General features: G+C 32.3%; 1 protein-coding gene across 2 annotated transcripts in view; it reads left to right on the forward strand.

The window, feature by feature from the left end:
• The window catches only part of LOC147078360 (tyrosine-protein phosphatase non-receptor type 13-like), a 555,499-nt gene that overhangs the window by 3,757 nt on the left and 532,977 nt on the right, over positions 1 to 18,765 (forward strand). The window contains exon 2 of one of the 2 annotated variants that reach the window (XR_015071993.1): positions 7 to 763. The exons of the other annotated variant lie outside the window; for it this stretch is intronic. The gene's annotated coding sequence lies outside the window, so the exon portion shown is untranslated. Of the gene's footprint in view, positions 1 to 6; positions 764 to 18,765 lie in introns of those variants that run through there. 2 annotated transcript variants of the gene reach the window in all.

The following is an 18,765-nucleotide window of genomic DNA, read 5'->3' on the forward strand; positions in this document are numbered from 1 at the left end:
TTCCAGCATGGGTAGTCCAAGGTGCATGTAAAGTAAAAGCGGATCAGTGGCCTGTACATTGATGAGATTCAAGTGTGCCGGTTGGAGCTTCGCAGACTTGGCTTTGTGAAATTATGCTGTCATCGAATTCTTCTAATGTAGCATAGTCGGGTTGGTATGAGGGTACCGTCATAGATGACGACTGCACACTTTTAACATCCGCAATATTCGTATCAAGATGAATAACATTTTCTATTGCCTGGACATTATTTAGAATTATTGAATCTTTTGTATCATATATTGTAGTAGCGGAACTTTGTAGCTCATTAATTTTAACACTCTCTGGTGGTTGGGATGGAACATTTAACAAATTGTCTTTATCTATATTTAAATTTGAATTCTTTTCAAATTCCGTTTCTAGATAACTAACAAATTCATTTTGGAAATATTTATCGATAAGTCTCCAAACACCTGTACTATACCAGTAGATAATAACAAGAAATAGAAAACCTTTGAGAATCCCAGCAAACATGATGGTTTTTTTAATTGTAACAAATTTTTAGATACATTCAGTAGAATATGTTTCAAAATTTGATGGTAAGTGAGTAATAATTCCTTGTTTAACTTTTTAATAAATGTATATTTATGCTGTAAACAGTATAAACTGTAAAATATTATATTATATTGTTCAAATTTTATCTGTCTAAATACAAGACAATGCTGAATTTGTATATTTTAATATTGTATTATTTTTCACAATAAAATGCTTTAAAAAATATTATGTTAATACAAGTTATCTTCTTCTTCTCCGTAAATCATTTCTTTTATAATTTCAAATACTCTTTTTAGATGTGGCCAAGTCATAGTCAAGAATACTGTAATACTATTTCCTATAACAAATATTTTCATCCATTCAACACCCTCTCCCGATTTTAGCCAAGATCCGAACCCCACTTCTTCGTCGTCTATGTCCAAAACTTCCTTTTTGTTCGAGTCCTTGATAACTGTAGTTTTGTTGGATATTGTCACATGCTTTTTGGAGGTGGCGCTACTTGCCTTACCAACCTTCGATCGCCCCTTTTTCATCCTTGGACCTGGAATAAAATACACAGAAATTATATTTTTAATACTTTAATCAAATTAATGAATTTAAAACTTCCTTTAAAACACATGATGTACTATGGGTGGAAGAATTATAAATAATATTGTACTTTTGACAAACATGTGAGTTGATATCGGGTGTCCTTAGTATCACCATCATCAAGCTACAATAGTCTGTCTCCAAGGAAAGTCTTCAGTTTTTATTCAATGTCAACTTTAAAATCATAGGTTTTTATGAAGAAAGTTTATTAATTGGTAAGTATATTTGAAAAATTCTCTTCTAACATTTACTAAAACATTGGAACAGTCGGCATTAACTTTAATAATAGGTAGTTAATCAGTATTGCCTTGGTGTACATACTGGGGTTAAATTAACCAAGAAATTATATTAATATAACTGGAATGGTGTCAGAATTTAAGTGAATTATGATGTTTGGGAATTATTGCATTTATTGATATAAGTAGGTACCTAAGTCAAGAATTATTGAAGTTGTGTAAGTATGTTGTATACCATTTAAAAACTCACATCCAGGGAACACATTTAATGGGAACTGAAATACCCAAGGGTGTGGAGTAACAGGAAACCGATGTCGAGTGTGGAAGAATATGGGAAAAACTTAAACACGTGTCAACAATACGTTATTCTAAGCTTGTCCTTCGTTTTGACAACCGATCTCGGTTTATGCACTGACGCTCATTCAATATTGGTGTATTTGAAGGTTGCAAAACACACTATTGCACGTATATAATGTGTGGTTCACTTTCGTAGGACACTCACATTCAAAACCCTTCTTCAAAATGTGTATTGGGGTATAGCTTATCTGAATTCTATTTATTAATCCATTCTGTGCATCCAATACAGCTTATTTATATTTTTTCCGTATGTGTGCTTCAGATATTTGGACCTTTATACTGGTCCCATACACATTTCACAATTTATTCTTAGTATAAATATATAATACAAATGATCTAAAAACTACATACAAGTTATAAAACATTAGGTAAGTTATGAAATTATTACCTACAGTAGATTTAAATATGCAGGTATAGGTACCATCATAAATCGTCCGGTGTTCGAATTTAGAACTAAACTCATCACAATATAAAGAGTATTTAATGATATGTCAAGTGTTAGCGTGTGGCGCCCTCACTCAGCGGACAAAAATATAAATAAAATATTTTCAATATTCACAATAGTGTCAAATCGAATTGTTATTCCATGTACATATTTATGGGCCAAAATAAGTTGTCTGCCAAATCAATTAATCATTATTTACGAAATAAGTGTGCTGCTGGTATACAAACACTTCAAAGAAGGACATTTAGGAGAAATTCTGGGGGAGGTTCTGCAACAAAATGGATAGTAAAAATCAAATTAGGATTGGACAATTGAATGCCAGAAGTATGAAGCAAAAAAAAAAAGAATGGATTTGGAAAGTTCTTTAACAGAATAGGAGTGAGGATCTGATCGGCAGATCCCCTTCTAGAGGAGAAGAGGCGCTATGACAGCAAGTCGCAGTCAAAGCCTCGGTAAAATCACAAAAAAGTATGCTGCCAAGAATACAAGTTTATGTAAAGCTCAAATTACATTGGCAGATTGCGTCTGGCCCGATCGTCTGCCACGACTGTCAAACACTATTCTCTGGTTTTCAAGGATCGTGAGCGATCGGGACGAAAGTGGAAATTTTTCTATTATTCCGTCGTGCGATCCATTCATTAGCAAGGGATCAAGAAGTTAGTTGTAAGTGAGTTTATTATGCGTTATGTAGCTGATTTTTGGCCGCGTAATGCATAACGAGTGACGTATTGTGACAAATAAATACGTATTTTAAACAGAAGTCAACTCAATGTGGTATTAGATGTTGTTAAATCGTTTCAGGTAAGTAAATCAGAATTGTATTAAGCACCGATTATCTATGCAAACACGAAAAACTGTACCGATGTAGTTTTGCAATTCGAGTGCATAGTATTGTGTAAATACTAGGCTACACTACCCGCGGTGCGTGCGTTGATCATATTGTAATCAATCGATTTTACCTATTTAAAGTAGATACACCAACTTGTATTTTTCAGGATTTCAGCCTTCGGAATATCGTCCGGCACCCCACTGTTATATATTGAGAAAATCGAACTTAAAAGATTCGAATCGATAGAAAAGAAAAAAAGGCGTTTTAGTTTGGTTTCACTCGCGCTCGTAACTTTGTTATAATATGTGAGCGAGAGAGAACGATCCACATACTATGATGATCTGGCATATATGGCACATGTCAAAACGAGTGCGGGACAAAACAAATACATATTATTAAAAATCGACCGCGATATAACGAATTCGCACTCGCCGGGGTCGTTAGTTGTCCAACAAGAAGATTTAGGCACAAGCCGGAAGGCGCTGTCGTCGACTAAATGGGAGGAGCTTGTTAGTTTATAATGGAAGTACGGTTAAAAATGGGAGAGCCACGTAGCCAAGAAGATGTTGTTCGACAGTACGTGCACCTACTATCTATTCGAACGAGACAATAGTATGTTAATAATACTTATAATTTTGACATGACATTTCTAAACTTGTCAGCACCATTGACAGACGCGCATTTTATGGATAATAAATAATTTGTAGATACTTTCTCAATTTTGGTAAAAAGTGGACGTACAATTTATGTGCACTAACCCGTCGATATAACATACTTTCAGTTACTCTTCCTGTTAAAATGATCAAGTATATAATTATTATGATATCTATTATAATATAAAATTAGTTATGAGGTATTTTTATATGCCTATTCACAAAGGATTCCAAATAATGCAGGAAGATTGAATGTCTACATCTTTGTAGAATTCACAGTAATAAATTTCAAAATTTTTCAGCGATATGAAATTCCAATGGCCGACGACGGGTTTAAGCCATATGACAGAGGGTGGGTTGGGTGCATAGGCTACTCCCCCATCCTTATAGAATATTACATGCGCCTGGAAATCTATGCGAATGCGTTTTTTAATCATCCCTCTGCAAGCTGAACCGGATATAATATTTTTCTATAAGCCGTCATCTGTGATTGATAAAAGGTACTCGTAATATCAAACTATTTTTATATCCGGGTAGTTTATTGAGTAGTTTCAGATAGTTGCGCAACCGATAATAATTTATGGTTGTATGGTCGCCGAGCAGTTAGTTTTGCGGGGCTTTTCTAACATATCACTTAATTCCGAAAGCAATAAAAAAGTGATACATATATGTCGTATTCAATCAGTTAACTGTCAGACATGATATTTTTTAACACAGCCGCCGATGACCGCGTTAACCGCGAGCTGTCAGATGTCTTAACACAGTTAACATTTCTCGATTCCAAACCAAATGTATCCCATTATAATCTCCAATTGGACTTTTTTATTCAACAATTATTGTAGGTAACCGCCTTGTATATAGAATTGCTCCGAGTGATACCGTGTTATTTTGGAACAATAAAAATAATGGAAACGTGTTACCGTGATAACGATTTAGAATAGCCATGCTGGAATCATACCATCGTATGACCATGCAAGCTAAGGTTTGATTCAAAAATTATATTGATGTTATCCAAGTCAGTGACCGGTACTGTAGGTATTTGTTAAATTTTGCGACATAGTTTTATTTAATTATTAAGACGATACTTCAGTGAAACGGCAAATAATTTTCAACTAAGTATAGGCGCAACGAAATTTTGGACTCGCTGGCAATCGGAGAGCGAACGTCAATTTATTTCGTGATGGCGACGGGGGTATTACTTCTTAAATCGTGTAAAGATGACTAAAAAACGTTACCCATTTACTTGAAAAAGAAAACATGTCAATGAATATAGTATTATTGTTACTAATAAAACAATAAACAGAACATTAAATGGACGCATGTTGGATTTATATGACAAATCATATTTCGTTCGGCAGGCGTCGTTTGTACAATCTTCGCGTCGCGTAGTCACGATCGTTTTAGACCGTACCCCAGCAGTATAATAGCCTTAAATATCACAATTTTATTACCCGAGGCCCGAGGGCATGGTCGTGGCATGAATACCCGTAAGTTTTTTTTTAATTATTTCAGTGTTATTAAAAGTGTATGCCGCGGCACCGTTTTGTTTTGTATGGTAATGATTCTAATGAATAATGATATTCATTCTATTCAGAGTTTAGACTTCGGTACTATTATTGGCGAAAATGTGTAATGTAAAATCTGAGGTGTAATAATTGTTATGGACGGCGAACTGATTGTGCACCACTGGTTTAAAACAAAAATTGTTAGAACATTTTTTTCACTGTCAATTCTAACGATTATATTTGATTAGTTGTTTAAGATTAATCCATTTGTTATGCCTATAGAAATTACGCTGAGTTTTGAATGCCAAACCGTTCTTTTGTAACAACTTTATTATTTGTTCGCTCTTGCGATTTACAAATAATAAGCACATCGAAACAATGTTTCCTTCTGTTATTTTCACATCACAATATGATATCGAATTGAGATTGCATTGTGTTCATTGTTTTTGCTTTACTGAATACCTACCCAATTGTGTAGTTTTGAGTTAAGTGCACGTGTGACCAAGTTCGGTAATAATAACTGACAACCTAGTTAAATGTGTTACTTAGTAGTATTTTAGTTCCTATTTGAATTTTATGTAACGTCATACTTACGAAGGAAAAAATACTTTTATATTTCAGGCGCCGCAGGATAAAATATAATAAATTGTAAAGTTCTTTTTTCAATTTTGCTGTGGTGTATCAGAGAAAGTGTTGTATTGTTACGATATATTCGAATAGCTAGACACCCCCTTTATAAACATTATCCGCAGACTTGACGTAATTCATATGTTTATTTTTTCATATTGAAAGCTTCTTTAGTGAATGAAGAATGAATAATATGATTCTATTACATTTGGCACGTGCTCCGAGTCTCTCAGGCGGAATGTAACGCAAGGTGGAGAAATAAAATTCAATAGGTGGCGGAGTGTAGGGACGTAAACCGACTCCTGGGGTCGCCATTATGTTTGACGTTTGAATGGGGCGCCATTGTGGTGATGACAAAAAGGAAACTGCGAAATTCGTCGCGGGATGAGCTATCCTGAAGTATAAATAACTCGTTACACATGTGAAATAAATAAATACGCAACTAATCTTCGGTGACAATTGGAGTTGAGCCATATTCAGTATTATATGATCGACAACAGGGGATATCTCGGGCTATTCATTATACATACATTAATCATCTGTAGAGAGAAATGTATAAAAGCTTTTTAATTTAAACAGTCACGTTGAAAGACCAAAACGCATTTTAAATACGCGAACAGATTTTATTGTACATATTATTCAGGCCCGCAACAAGGGATTTATAGCCGATCTAGTGTGAAATCCCAAAAGTCGCATTCCAATAGTTGAAAACACATTTTTTTATTTAAATCTGTAATGGAGAATAATTGATCGTTTTAGAACAAAAAGGTCAAATTCAACATATTAAAATTCTTCTCCATGTATTATAATTACATATACGATATACGTATCAGACAACATCGCACATTTTGAAATGCAATCAAAAATAATAAATTCATATTATACCAACAGTGGCGGAGTGTGACCTGAGACCGACTCGGTATTTTGTATGTTTGGCTATCCCTATCGTAACCTGCGGTCTTGCAGGCCATAGGCCTTTGGAGTGGATTCAAATTTTACCGAATAAAAGGGTATTTTAGTTTATGCCAATACCAGGGAACTCAGAAATAATGGGAACTGAAATACCTAACGGATAAGGAGTAGCACGTAACTGATCTCGCGTAAGGAATATTCCCCGGGATAAACTTAACACGTGTCAAGAATACGCCATACGTCGAATACTGACAACTGCTCTCGGTTTATGCATTGACACTCGTTTAATATTAGTATATTACACACACTATTGCACGTGCATAATGCGTGTTTCATTTTCGTAGGACACTCACATTCAAAAACCTGCATCAAAATGTAGTGTATTGAATATTGCCTGTCGGAATTTTATTTGTTATCTTTTCTGTGGTCAATGCATTTTTGTTTCTCTATCTATATAAATCGAGAAATGAAGCAAATATTTTAATTCTTTCTTAAAAATTAAAAAAAAGAGACATTTTAGTTAGTGAAACTTTCAAACAATTTTCTATTCGATACTTACGTTAACAGAATGTGGTTTTCAAACATGAAAATGATATAGGTACCGTTATACATAATGTCGTTTTTTTCAAGACAAAGTTAAATAATATCAGACAGTTCGGTCGATTTGGGACTCGTAAACTTGCTAGGATATCTTCCCGTTGGGCCAATCCGTCCCTGTACGTTCAGAACATTTTTGTGGTTCGTAAAAATACTTATACGATACGTATTAAATTATTCGTCTGTAATGATAAAATAGATAAAAAAGATTTCATTCATTTTTCCATCGATCAAAATAATATAAAAGAGTGGGTGGATATTAAATGATTTAAAATGTCTTTAAACATTCTCTAATACTCTCATAAAATAAGAACATAGACTTAAATGAAAATGCGTTTACAATGTATAAGGCTGGAATTTTAAATCAGCGGGCCGGGTCTTATATAATAAAATCCCCCTGCTAGAAGGGTCATTAATAAATCATCGAATACCCAAAAATGTATGCCTATTGGTCGGGTGCTTGCGAAATATAATATAATAAAAAATGGGATGGCTATAAAACGTGTTATTTTAAAAATCTGGTAGCTTTTCACTTGCATTCCATTGTATTTTTTTTTCGTTATTTTATTTATTCGCAAAAAAATTTCCTTTGCAGTACGAATCGCAAGTCGGTATCTATAGGCAGCGTCATATTTTATAAGAATATTTTATCTCTTCAAATCTTATGAGACAGATTCAGTAAAAAGTAAGCCTACTTTGGTGCCGCTATATCCGTGCTTTTAACGTAAACTCAAATGAATAAAAAAATAATCAAGTCGCGAGCGCAAAAAAAAATGTTTTAGGTGCCCACTTAGAGTAAAGTTCTGTCGTATAATAGTGCCGGAAATATAATGAAATAAAAGCTCATTCTGTGTCTTCTCTAGGATAACGTGAGCTAACACTTTAAGGCCCAGATGCAGTGATAGCGCCGTTAAATTAACATAACTGATATTAGTGGTGCCGCCACTAAATAGTGGCAAATTTGAGCCAGGTACGAGTAAACTGATAATTGACAAGTATAAGAATCGTGCCGAAATTTTAAGCAAATATAGTATTTTTTACCATTTATTCGTACATAAGAAAGATAAAATTAACGTAAATATCGATTGAAATTCAAACGAAATACAATACTATATTATCTATTAGGTTGAATTCTGTTACAATATGCTTGTTTATTTGGCAGCTGTCACTTTTATTTCTTAAGTCTGCCATTATTCACGTTAGTTTCTAGTCACTAAACGGTCTAACATTAAGCTATAGTTCAATATGACAAAACATAGAAGAAAGTTTAAGACGTCATTTTATTATATACTTAGGTAATAATCAATCAGTTAGGTATTAATACAAATTTTAAACTGTTATTTCACGGTGGAAATATATAATAATAAAAAAATAACAATCACATAAAACTATCCGCTTATGATGTTGTGGGTCTCGGTTGCGAACCCGGGTATGGAAAATTAATATAAAATACGAATATTGACTGCCATGGAAGAACGTTCTCACCATTCCAGTGTTGCCAACTGTCATTTACAAAAATATGACAGATAGAGTAAGAAAATAAGCTAGAAATCTAGATGATATTTTACATTTCAAAAAAATAAGTCGCAATTCTAAATATTGTTTTTACGAGAATAAAGATTGAATCATAATTGTTTCATATCTAGCGGGTACGAATTTCTGTCGGTATGATAAGAATTTTGAAGTGAATCTAGTTTAATATTCTAGCATTTTTATGGTGTCAAACAACGTTAGATGTAACGCCACAAACCTGATGCAAGTATTGAAAAATAGTAGATTACCATTAAAAACGCTAATTTGGCAACGCTGCTCACCAGTTAGTAAGTATTGATACATACATATCTGAATTCAAAAACTGCTATTAATTCTTCGATTGTCAATATAGGACATTTTAGATAATATGGAATTTGAGCAACATGTAAGCTAAATTAAGATAAATTTAAGTGTTAATTTTTAAATGAACTTTTTCTTACTACCAATTATTATTCTTAATAAAAATAATACTGTCTTCTTACCTCCATAATATAACGTGGTTGCCATAAATAAGCTGTCTATCGTGAATTTGGAGAGAAAATTTGTTCACTGGTGGCTTTTATTTGTGTACTTTTAATGTTTAAAAGATTTGTTAAGATTTTCCACTAAATATACACCGAGTAACATACTCTGCAAAGAAATTAAAAAAATAGGCATTAATAAATTGTATTTAAAACAAATTAATAATACACCTTGGAAAGACACAAAACTAATAATTGGATTCAGTATCAGGATAGTATAAGCCTGACGTGAATAGAATGAAGTTGAAAACTCCGCTTTACATATTATTATTATTCTCTAGTTTACATAACATTTTCAAGTCTCGCACTGGTTTCTATAAGATATACCTCCTATTATGACAGAATGGATTTATAAGCACTTTGAGTAGTTGGGCTGACTTCGCCACTTGTATCAACATTATTATTTAGTTTCGTTAGTATATTTGACTTTATCCTCGTGCCGTGGTATATCTTGACAAATAACTATTATTTGAATCAGGTTAAATCCGTTGGGTTATATTATTATTATTATTACGACTTCCGTATAGGTAACTAATTGCCAATAATTAATTCAGGTGTGTTTACGCTCCGTCTATTATATGGTATACTTTAATTATTAATTATTATCTATCTATACATATTCAAGACGTGTACCTACTTTAAAATTTTGTTCTAGATTACAATTTAATTCAAGTGTGACAGATTTTTAGCAAACTATTTTTTTATTCAACGAATAAATCACAACATTTGAGAATGTAACATTTTCAATTGTTGTACATACATGATTTAAAAATATCTCAGATATAATATATATATATATATATTTAAACCATGTTCGATCCTAAAAATATCATATGGGGCTCCACAGAATGGAGGTTGTATTGAACGGATTTTTGTTTTTACGAGAAATTATTTTAGCTAAATTATGTCGAGATGTTAGCCACTTTCTCAACCTATTAGGTACATAAGGTGACTCCAAACACATATTAAATAATAACATGTGTATTTTTCCAGACCCAGGTTTCGAACCCGGAACCCATAACCGACGGGTTACCCGCTCGGCATTTTTGAGCATATAGGTACCTAGTAGAGAAAAATCTTTCACTTTGAAGTACTTAACTATTATTGGCACCTTAATTCAAACCACGAAACCCCGGCGGCTCTCGTGGTGCAGTGCGTAAGGCGCTTGCCTTCCACCTGAGAGTTCTTGGGTTCGATTCCCGGTCAGGACACACGATATTTATGTGTTTGTCTCAAAGCCTGGGTGTTTGTTCAAAATTACTAACAACCATCTTGTACGAAAAAGCAAGGACATGGTTATTAATAATTCTAAAAAAAAAAAAACCACAAAACCCGATTGCCAAAATTAATTGCTTCAGATGTATTCATATTAGTAAATTTCGTCGTAATTAAGTAGGATGGATATCGTAATTAAAAAAATATAACACATTGGCGCTAATCTAGTGGATGCGGGTGCGCTTCCCGCAAGGCATCATATTTTTTCAAATAATATGTTTTCTAATCTGAAGTGTTTTCAATTTTTTTTTAAATTTTCATGTACCTAGTGGGTTGCTAGTGACAGAATACCAATATATAAAAACTTCGTCAAATCAAGTAGGTAAATAAAACTTCATGAAATCACTAGACAAGACATATAAATAATAAAGAAAGTAGCATTAATTTGATTGACAATACGCAAGAAATTTGGAGCCTCAGAAAAACTATGAAGTTTTTTTGGACCGAGTGTCATTTGATTCCTTCACAACCCTGTTGTGTGATGTGGGAAAAATAAGTTAGGAGCAATTTTTACAGGCGTAACTGCATCTTTGGAAAATTGTCTGGAAATACTAACTCTAAAGTCGATTTATTCAATTTGGTTACATATACACTTGGATTTATTTAATTCTCAGCTCCCCAATGAGATAACTTATTTTTACCACGTTTTTCTTAGCTCGTATTCTTGTGTGTCCGGTGGTTGTTTATCCTGTACAAATCTTGCAATCGATTTTTAACTAACTTCCCGACTAGCTAGACATTTGAAACTTATAGAATATATCAAAACACGATGCCAATGCATTCTTTTAATACTTTTAGCCATCTTTAAGTAGAATTGAATTCATTTTCAGTTAATTCTATTTTGTTTGAAAAGTTATTTCGGAAGAAATCTGTAATCCAATCCACTATTGTTTGTTGCTAAGGGGTGGTCCTAGCAACTAAATTATTAATATTATACGTGCGTTACTGTGGAAATCAAAATGACATTTCAGTATTATATATTTGTTTGTTGCAAAATAGCAAAAACATGATTTGTTGACAATTGCCTTATTTGTCCTAAATTATTAATACATAGAATTGTCAAGTTTATATGATTCAACAGAAAATTTAAAAACGTGGTATATAAAAAGTACTTTTTATCTTGTAATTATTATTCTTCATAAAATGAGTGTCACAAGTAAAAATTAAAGACATTCTTAGTAAAAACGTACCTTAATCTTTGAAAACTGCTATACACTAGGGTCGGACTAAAAGTTAAGCAAATATAAATATTAATCAAAGACGATCAGTATACAACAATAAAATACACCGGTTTTAATTATCTTAAATCCAACGCGAAAATAATAATATCGTAAAACAAAGAAACAAATCAGTTTGAAGAAAAAATCTTTTCTTTCCATTAGGTACAGAGATTTTCTCGATGTAAAACGTGTCCTGAATCAACAAACGTAATCAGATTTTCTTCGCCATTTCCCCTCACGGATGTTACGCACGTCTTGTAAAATAATAACATTTTGCTGTTTGTTTGCTGTTTTTAGAATCGAATTCGATTGATCGATACCAATATTGCGAAGCGTTGGACGACATTATACTGTCTAAAATTTAGACAGTATAATATCGTCCAACGCTTCGCAATATTGTATTTAATACTCTAAACACATCTGAAATGGTAGTGTTTTGCGGTTACACGTGTACGAAATCACGTGTGTGGGTACAAATTGTTAAATACATACAGTTTGTAAGATTCGCAAAACGCAGAAAAATTGGGTTTAGGACGATTTGGCACCGGACAACTGGACGCCACGGAATTCGAAAATAAATATACGTTAGGTACTTATAGGTACTTTAAAAAAAATATTTAATATTATTATTTATATTTCAATGGCTATATTATGATTTAATAGTTGGTGAGAATGTAAATATGCAGACGTAAACAATGATTTAATCGTGTATATGTTTAAGTTCCAACGAACAAAGAGTTTTTTATTTTATATAAAGCCTTAGGCATGGTAATTCTCAATCCGTGATAAAGAATACATTATGTTAAGAGTAAAATGAATTCAAATACTAAGTAGTAGATAGAAACTGATTAAAATACCTCGTCTACACGTGTTTACGACAGTGCGGCGTCCAATTGTCCGGAAGCCAGTCATCCCATTCCCGAAAAATTGTATGCAGATTCAGTGGCTAAGGACGAAGGGCGTAGGCTGTTGAGATCCGACATAATATATATTGCACATTAAACTTTGTCAGTTATACTTATTTGTTTTCATTGCACTAAGAATACAAATTGCAGATGGTATTGGTTAGTTTTTGAAATTGATTTAAACCCTGCCTATACCAAACGAAAATAGTAGAGGTAGGCTGAGGAGATTTAATAAAAATAATGCACACTTTGCTAGCTGTACTTATTTATTTTGTTTTCATCAAGGCCTGAACAAAAACGATGCATGAGTGCGAGTGAGAAAGTATTCGGCACCCTTACAATCTCTGCGACACGCGCAAGAGTAAGATAAAAGGTCTACTAGCTACAAGCCAGTTTCCAAAAGTATCGCCATCAAATCGGGGCGAAACGCTTCACATAGCGTCGAAAACTTGCGAGCTCGTGTTGCTAAAATTGATATTTTTTGTGTTAAACATAAAGTCAGTAGTAAATATTTTTGGTTAATTAAGTAGAAAAGATGGTTCTGTGTGTTGTCTTAAAATGTGGTAGCCGTACTGATAAGCAAGAAGATGGTATTACGTTTCATAAGTAAGTTGATACATGTTCGTGATAATTTATTTGTATTTTATTATATATTTTAATATCAGTGACCTAGTGTTTCTTTAAAATAGCTTAAATTATGGATATCTTTATCTAATGGTTGCATTTTGACCGCTTAAAAATACTATATAACGTAAAAAAATAGAAAATTATATTTTAATTCTGAGCGTCTAGTGCGAGTACTTTGGGCGAGCACTAGCGAAATGGTCTATGGTCTCGAACATTTGTAGACGAATGCGTTCGCTCGCTCACAAACCAAACGCAAGGCACGCGGCTTCATTTAGCAATGCAACGGGTGGCGTCTAGATGTATCTATAGTCTAAGGTTTTCATTCAAATAAGAATACTAATTGTAGATTGTGTTAAAACCTTGAACCTTGCAGTAATTAAACCATGATAGATAAAAAAAACTATTCTTATATCTATAAAATATCCAAAATTATGCATGATTTAATAGCATAATTTTAGATATTTTATTAATTATATTAAATTTTTATCTAATAATTAAGTATTATGTTCTCTTGTAGGAGGGCTTAATTGAATTGGAAAAACTAACTAATATCATTTGCAATTTGCATTCTTAGTTCAATGAAAACAAATAAGAATGGTTGTTAAAGTTTACGTCTCAACAACATACCTCCTCCACCCTTCGCCACTATTAGATAATTATTATGGAAACGTAGTTTCTTATAGAATTGGTTGAGAAAATTCCCTCTCTATTGTATGGGCGGATCATAAATTCACCGGAGCACCAAATTTAGTAAAAATAATTTATTTTCTGAAATATTCACTATTTATTTGCGTAGATAAATGAACTCGTCAAATTATAATGCTGCGAAAGAAAGCATAATTAAATGTTGGGATATTATTTAGTTTATAAATCTGGTATCGTACTTTCTATATAATTTATGTAGGCATGTGGAGGTTCTAAACATTTGTGCGGATAATTTTTCACAAGTGTGCGCGCGCACATCTTAGAGGGAATTTTGAATATGGGAAGATATACTATATGTGTTATACTTAGGTACTTAATATTATGTTTAAAATATTATATAGTTTAGTTGATACACTATTAAATCTATTGTTTATCCAGCCGAGGGTTGATGTTAAAGACGTAGGATTTCATGTTATGCGACGGTAGATTGTTCCTTGTAACGATTTAATTTAACCGATGTAAAAAATAATGAAATTATGCTCACCATTTCCGTCTTGCAGATTAACTTATCTCACTGATTATAAAATGAAAATATTTCACTGTTGTATTTACTATTTATTTATAATCAAGTTCAATCAATCTTATATTAGCTTTCTGCAGCGATCGTAAATCAGTAATAATCAGTTACGACTGCATTAAAGTTTGATTTGTGACACGGGGACAGATGGTTCTGTCGCCTGTGTCTCGTACGGCTAAGAAAATTAGTGTTCGTAACAGAATGAAAACTCCGCATACAAACAGGTAATGTCGTAAAGTAGACTTACTAGAACTAACCTAGTCTGTGTCGGCAGTGCTTCCAAACTAAAATAACAAATAATAATAAAAAGGAAATAGTCTGTACTTATATGGTAATATATATTATGTATAAATTTTATATACTAGGAATTAACCGAAAAAAATCCACACAAAAATATTAAAAGGAAAAAAATATTGACGTCAATGTTGTCGTATTGAAACAAAGTGTTGCGTTAATTTTGGCAGTCGGGTTTTGTGTTTTAATTTAAATTAAATTTAAATTATTAATTATTTTAATTACTAACCGGTGTCAGGATCTCTCCAAATTTTAGTTATGACGTACTTGCACTTGCTAATAATTGAATAGAATATTTCTTTAATTGTGAATTATTATGGATTATACTAGGAATAAAAAACAGGGATTGTATTTGTTTAATAATATTTGAAAAATCTGGTTTGATGCTTACTTTTTTCGATTTTCGAGAATTCAAGAATATTTTATTCTCGATAATTCGAGATTGATTTTCTTGGTTAGCTAGATAGGCTCGAAAAAAATATTGAATTTAAAATGCGATAAAGATTTTTTCCGTTCAATTCATTAGTCGAGAGCTTTTTTATGTCACAAAAAATCACCCGCAAAAATTCAAAATCGAGATACTGTTTTTTCTTTCTTTTTTTAGCAACGCTGTTCCCGAGTCTAATTATTTATATATTCCTGGTAAAAATATCTCGAATTATTGAGATTATCATTGATGATTTATCTAAAACTGAGAATCCTGTAATTTGTGAAAAAGTAATCTCAAGAAACGAAAATAAACTTTTCTCATTATTTCTCGAGAAATCTTGAGGTCTACTGATATATCAATACGAAGATCTAGTCTAGAACATTTTAATTAAATATCACCTCTTCGCATAGAATAATTAAACTTTTTGAATTCTATGTCCCATATAGTTTTGTATTTTTTTTAAACTTAAAAATATGACAACACTATTTTTACTACAAATTTTCAAACGCGGGGTCTTGAATGTAGCATTGATAGTAAGCAATTTCTCATTATATTATATTCGTATACAAACTTTCAATAGCGGTTTTTCTATATAAGTTTAACACTTCGTTATTTTTCACAAAGCAATATTTACACAAAAAAGATTTTTATAAAAAAATAACACACAAAAGAACTTGTAGTGAATATATTTTATTGAATAAAATATAAGTATAATGTTTTTTTTTTTTTTAACTTTTATACAAAGTTTAAGAAGCGGAGGGGGGGGAGTTAAATAATATTATTTCGTTTTAATGCATTTGTACGGCTTCATAGACTACAAAGCTTCTTCCCTAGTACGCATGACTAACTCGTAATAATATATATGTCTGTGAAATATACCTAATAACATATTCAAAATCATAAGTATACAATATTCAGAAATGAGCTGATACATTTTCATATACATACCTATAGAACTACCAGTTTCGTAGCAGCCCGCAACTGAAATTCAATACAACTGGCATATTTAATTTTCTTTTTTGTTATGCATACACCGATCATTGATAATTGTATACCTACAAACTGTTTGAAAATTATATCAAATTTGTTTCTGAACATTTACTATGTTCTAAAACAAATGCTTGTGTATTTTTGTTTTCCGATACTGATAGAAATATACAGTTGCATATTATACTAACGTTGTGTTTGTAATTTAGGAATCTTGGGTCCTGGAATTGATAATCATCTCGAAATATTTTTTTGTACGATTTTTGACAAACATACATGTTTTTATCAAATGAAAGACGTGATTGGTTTATACATGTACGGGATCGTAAATAGTATTATTAGTAATAAAATAAATCAAACAGATGTGAGACCGTAAGTCATCTATCCGCTATAAGAAGTCAGTTACGTAAACTGGACATCATGCTGTCTTTGTCTTTTGACATATGTAACATTATATCTACGTATCTTTGACGTAAGTAACATCAGTAACGCAGTTTAATTACGAATTCATGACTTTATTCTTTAATAACTTGTGTTAGTCGATTAGGTAATAATATTATTACCAGAATACACTACAAATAAAAAATAAAAACTGATAATTTCAAATACCACTGACGCTTGTAAAATTTTACATCGTTCTGACAAATGTAGATATTAGATATCACGTGTTACTGTACTAAATCCTCATTGTGCGGGACAGCATGCTTATTGAAGCTGATTGCCGTCCTAAATCGGTTTGAGATTGCAATCTCTAGACAAGATTTTTCGTTGACCATGTATAGAAAAATATGATAGTTTATACGAGTAGGTGTGACATGTGCTACTGCAATTTTAGCTATTGTTACCATATCTGTGAATATAACATGACATAGGTACTAGATACTATAATATGACGACGAGTACCCATGTTCAGTAACATTTACTTGTATATTTGTAATTAACCATTTCATTAAAAAAATATACTAAATAATTACAAGATAAAAAGAACTTTTTATATAAGTACGTTTTTAAATTTTCTGTTGAATCATATAAACTTGACTTGAATGGCTTAAACCAGGGAGGGGCAAACCGCGGCCCGCGGGCCGCATGTGGCCCGCCGGGTATTTTTTGCGGCCCGCCATCATTAATTGTACTTCTGATTACGAATAACTTTTTTTATTATTTTTTAAAAATATTGACAATAGATTAAAATTTGAAGAATTTATTGTTTCGTAAATGTATTATCTCAGTATGTCTTCCTTGGGTCTCGTCTCACGCTATGAAACCACTATTTTCTACGTTGAACATCGATTTCAATAGATATTGATAGTGTACCGACAGAGCTACAACTTGAGATTATTGATCTGCAGTGTGACACTGATTTAAGAGAATTGCATCGTCGTGAAGTAGTCTCCAAATTTTACAATGCCCTTAATTCAGACAAATTCGACCAACTTAAAGATTATGCAAGAAAAATGTTCGTTATTATGTGTTATTATTATGTGAACAAACATTTTCGATCATTAATCTCAATACAAATTCTTTACGATCAAATATCTCCGATGCCCATTTACAAGCAGTTTTGAGAATATCAACTACAAAATTAACACCTGAATTAAAAAAAATGTTAAAAAATGTACAACAGTTTCATTCTTCTCATTATTTTTTTGTAATGTTTATTTTTCGTGATAATAAATAGTGTATATCTAAAAATTGTATTTTACTAGCGGCCCGCCTCTCATTTTGAATTCTTGAATTTGGCCCTCCATCCAAAAAGTTTGCCCACCCCTGGCTTAAACGATCAAAAAAATTTGTTCTTGATAGAAATACTGAATAATGAAATGTCATTTCATGTTGATTTCCGTAGTAACGCACGTATATATTATTTAATAAGTTAGTTGCTACGATCCACTAGCAACCAATAATGGTATCGAAATAACTTTTCATACAAAACAGAATTAACTAAAAATGAATTCAATTCTACTTAAAGATGGCTAAAAGTATTACAAAAATGCATTGGCATCGTGTTCTGATATTTTATAAAAGTTTCAAATGTCTAGCTAGTCGGGAAGTTAGTTAAAAATCGATTGCAAGATTTATACCGGACAAACAACCACCGGACAAATAAGAAGACGATCTAAGAAAAACGTTGTAAAATGTAAAAAAAGTAAAATAGAACAATTTTGGTGTTTCGTCAATGCACGAATGTAACACAATCTGCCCACTGTAAGCGTTGGGTTTTTGATAAATCTGACGACGTCAGGCTCATAAAGGAATTTTTAATATACCGTACCAATATCGCCAGATGCCATCTTCGCAGATAGGGCCAAACATATTTAGCAAAATTCTACGGATTACCAGTGGTCACAATTATTAATTTCATACAAAAAGTCGAGTGTGGAATATTTGAGAAACCGGATTGTATAATACTTATATGGTCTCTCCTGGGATTTCAATGATTGCATGCCATCCACTCGTAAAATAATTTTCA

This window comes from Rhyacophila brunnea, unplaced genomic scaffold, assembly GCF_057557595.1.
Source record: "Rhyacophila brunnea isolate RB1 unplaced genomic scaffold, BYU_Rbru_1.0 scaffold_11, whole genome shotgun sequence".
Classification (NCBI taxonomy): domain Eukaryota; kingdom Metazoa; phylum Arthropoda; class Insecta; order Trichoptera; family Rhyacophilidae; genus Rhyacophila; species Rhyacophila brunnea.